The sequence below is a fragment of the Meriones unguiculatus genome (assembly GCF_030254825.1).
Source record: "Meriones unguiculatus strain TT.TT164.6M chromosome Y unlocalized genomic scaffold, Bangor_MerUng_6.1 ChrY_unordered_Scaffold_23, whole genome shotgun sequence".
In the NCBI taxonomy this organism is placed as follows: Eukaryota; Metazoa; Chordata; class Mammalia; order Rodentia; family Muridae; genus Meriones; species Meriones unguiculatus.
Window position 1 is genome coordinate 27,838,524 of NW_026843709.1, and position 3,902 is coordinate 27,842,425.

Below are 3,902 nucleotides of genomic sequence, written 5' to 3' on the forward strand. Positions count from 1 at the left end.
CTATAGACCTCTTGTATTCTTATTGGCCTCTCTTTTAATTTGGGTAAGTTTTCTTCAATAATTTTGTTGAAAATATTTTCTGGGCTTTGGGGGAGGAACTATTCTTTTCCCTCTATTCCTATTATTCTTAGGTTCTGTCTTTTTATTTTGTCTTGAATTTCTTGGATAGTCTGTGTCAGGAATTTTTTAGATTTAACATTTTCTTTGAGAAATACATTGATTTCTTCCATTGTATCTTCCACACCTGAAATTCTTTCTTCCATCTCTTTAAGTTTATTGATTATGCTTACTTCTGTAGTTCCTGTTTTCCTCCCTGAGTTTTTTCTCTCCATAATTTCCTCTATTTGTGTTTTCTCTAATTTCTCCAAAAAAAATTGGAATGCTTCACAAATTTGTGTGTAATCCTTGCACAGAGACCATGCTAATCTTCTGAGTATCATTCCAATTTTAGTATATATGGTGCTGAAGCGAGCACCACATATTTCTTTCAAGTGGTCATTAATAAAATCACATGTCTCTGACTTGTTAGTTTCACATTATCTCATATTCCATTATTATTTATTAAATGCGCAGATATGTCCTCAGTCAGTGAATTATTATCGATGAAAATGTTCACCAACCAAGGTAAATCTTTGGGGGAAAAAAGTGTTCAATTGGGACATTGCTTAAATATTTACAGAGACCATCCAGGATGTCAAGTCAGCAAGCAGTCATCTTGTTGTAGTCCTTCACCAAAACTGAGAGCTTTATATACTGAACCAGAAGTGGCAGGAGAGAGTAGGAGACTGAAAGACACTCACATACACACACACACAGAGATAGAGAGACAGAGAGAGAGAGAGAGAGAGAGAGAGAGAGAGAGAGAGAGAGCAAGAGGGACAGATTCAGAAATAGAGAGACTGAGACCAACAGAAAAAAAAGAAGTAAAGTTACAAAGACTGAGAGACAGAGACACTATTCTGTGTTATCACTTTCAATGGCATATCAACTGCAGAGTACACTTTCCTATAATATAAATCCAAAAGGAAATATATTTTTTTTAATTTTTATTTTTTCTTAATTACACTTCATTCACTTTGTATTCCCATCTCCTGTCCCCTCCCAATGCCACCTTTCCTCCTCCTTCTCCACACACATCCCTCCCCAAGTATACTGATAGAGGATGTCTTCCTCTTCTTCTGATCTTAGTCTGATCGTAGTCTATCACATCTCATCAGGAGTAGCTGCATATGAAGTTAAGAATATTTATTTAAAAGTCTATTAACAATTCTGTTGGTAATTTGATGGGAATCATATTTAATCTTTAGTTTGCTTTTGACAAAATGGCAATTTTTACTATGTTTATACTTCCAAGCCATGAGCATGAGAGATATTTTCATCTTCTGATAACTTCTTCTAATTCTTTCTTCACAGACTTGAAGTTTTTTTGTTTGTTTGTTTGTTCATTTTGTTTTGTTTTGTTTTTGTTTTTCATACAAGTCTTTGACTTCTTTGGTTAGGTTCACACTAATGTAGTTCATGTGTTTGACTGAATAAAAGATCACATCAAAGTTATCATCCACTATGACCAAGTAGGCTTCATCCCAGGTATGCAAGGGTGGTTCGGTATACAGAAATTCAACAATGTGATCCACCATATTAAAAACTGAAAGAAACAACAACAATAAAAAAAACACATGATAATCTCACTAAATTCTGAGAAGGCATTTGACCAAATCCAACCTCCATTCATGTTTGAAGTATTGGAGAGTTCAGGGATACAAGGCATATATCAAAATATAGTAAATGCAAAATACAGCAAGCCTATAGCCAACATCAAACTAAACAGAGAGAAACTTAAAGCAATCCTTCTGAAATGAGGGATAAGTCAAGGCTGCCAGCTCTCTCTCTATCTCTTCAACATAGTTCTGGAAATCCTTGCTAGAGCAATAAAACAATTGAAGAAGATCATGTGGTTGAAATGCGAATTGAATTGAAGAAGTCAAAGTATCACTGATTGCAGATAATATAATAGTATACCTGAGTGACCCCCAAAATTTTACCAGGGTACTCCTACAGCTGATAAACACCTTTGGCATAGTGACAGGATACAAAATTAACTCATAAAAATAAGTAGCCCTCCTATATAAAAAAGACAAAAGGGATGAAAAAGAAATTAGGGAATCAAAAGGAATTTTACTATCTAATGAGGCCATACAGCTATCCCTTCTCAAACATTTCCTCAATAGCAACTAAATATGTAAACAGATGAGCTACATGGGGACATTGCAATTGAAATCACCAGGAAGTGGAAGAAGATGGATGGACTTCTAGGCTAAAAGACTATAGTTATCCTGATAGTTTGTCATTCAATACAATGATTAAAGTCTCAACAACTTCCAGGAGTAAAGAACAGGACTAACAATCTCCTTTGGGGAAAATGTGGACTGTTTCTATAATGGAGTATTATTCAGGTAAGAAAATGACATTGTGATATTTTCAGGCAAATGGTTGGAACTAGGAAGAATCATCCTGGGTGAAGTACCTAAAATGCAGAAAGACAAATATAGTGTGTATTCACTTATTAGGATGTCTCCTAACATTGTGTAAAAATGTTCCAAAAGGGCCAAGTATTTTGAACTAATCAGTCTTCCACCACAGGGATTGGGTATCTGTTAATTGTGTTGCCAGCCAAGGCATCCTACGTAAGCTTTTAAGCAACCAAGGCTTTTCTTATTAAAAGATGTTGCTGTGTGCCCTCATCTGATAGATCAGTGCCATGTGTTTGTATAGACAGAGAGGCTTCCTTCTGCATCAAATGGGATTGCATACAGAGACCAACAGTCCTATAATATGGAGCATAACCTTAAAATACCTAGCTCTAGATGGGATTTTCCAATGGAATTCTCCCTCCCGTCAGAATTTTGGAAAGCCTGCAGGAGTGGATGCAGGAAGAGTGTTCTAAGCAGAGGTAATTAATGACAGTAGGAGAACAATGCCCTGAGAATCATGCCACAGAAAAAGATGATGGAGCAAGGATTGATGAGACCTGATAAGCTAGGTTCAGATAGAAGGGGGAGGATGACCTCCCCTATCAGGGAAGTAGATAAAGGGCATAGGGGCAGAAGAAGGAGGGTGGGTAGGAGTGGAAGGAGAAGAGGGAGGGGGCAGAAGAGGAGATACAATGTGAATAAACTGTAATAAATAAATACAACACATGCATAAATTGATGTAGTTTGAAGAAAAAAAAATATGGTGGCATATGGTGGGAACTTAAACCTGGGAGCAATGTAAAGGGATGTAATGTCTATTATATCGAATTCTCAAAAAACAACAAAAATAACATGTTGACAATTTTTACAATGACTTTTAACATGAAGAAATTGCTCTTCTAAAGAAGGGCAGAGTATGACTTTGTAAGGTATGCTTTCCACTCATTATGGAGCATAGATTCCTAGTCATGAACTAGTGGTTTCCCAGCTACCTCAGACCCTATAAGCTTAGGTGTCACCTCTGAGCAAGCAGTCCTGGCACTAAGTTTAGAGGTTTTTGTCTGGACTACCACAGCAGGACACACAGCTGCTCTCATTTGTAGGCATATAACATAGACCAATTTCACTGTCCTGAAGGCCCAATTTTAAATGTAAAACCAGGAAGAGGAGAGTTCCACACTGACCAATGAGTAGGAAACTGCTGCCCATCCAGCCTGGCCAGCCAAGGCAACCCTGCTCATAGAAGTTTGGCAACCCTAGTGTGGAACAGAACAAGCTGTCAAATAGTTTATTTCCCCTCATTTCTCCTTTTCCACTCACAGATTTTCTCTTTTTCAGCCAAACCAGTTTCAAGAATTGTCTCGTTTCTGAAGGAGTCTGGTAATTAGAGTTCTACCTCCTGTCATTGGGAGATGTAGGTCTTATCTAAGT

General features: G+C 37.2%; 1 non-coding gene across 1 annotated transcript; it reads right to left on the reverse strand.

Moving 5' to 3' along the window:
• Nucleotides 1-368: 368 nt before the first annotated feature.
• Nucleotides 369-475, reverse strand: LOC132651720 (U6 spliceosomal RNA). The gene has a single exon (XR_009589303.1). It is a non-coding gene; the product is annotated as a U6 spliceosomal RNA (small nuclear RNA).
• Nucleotides 476-3,902: the final 3,427 nt, after the last annotated feature.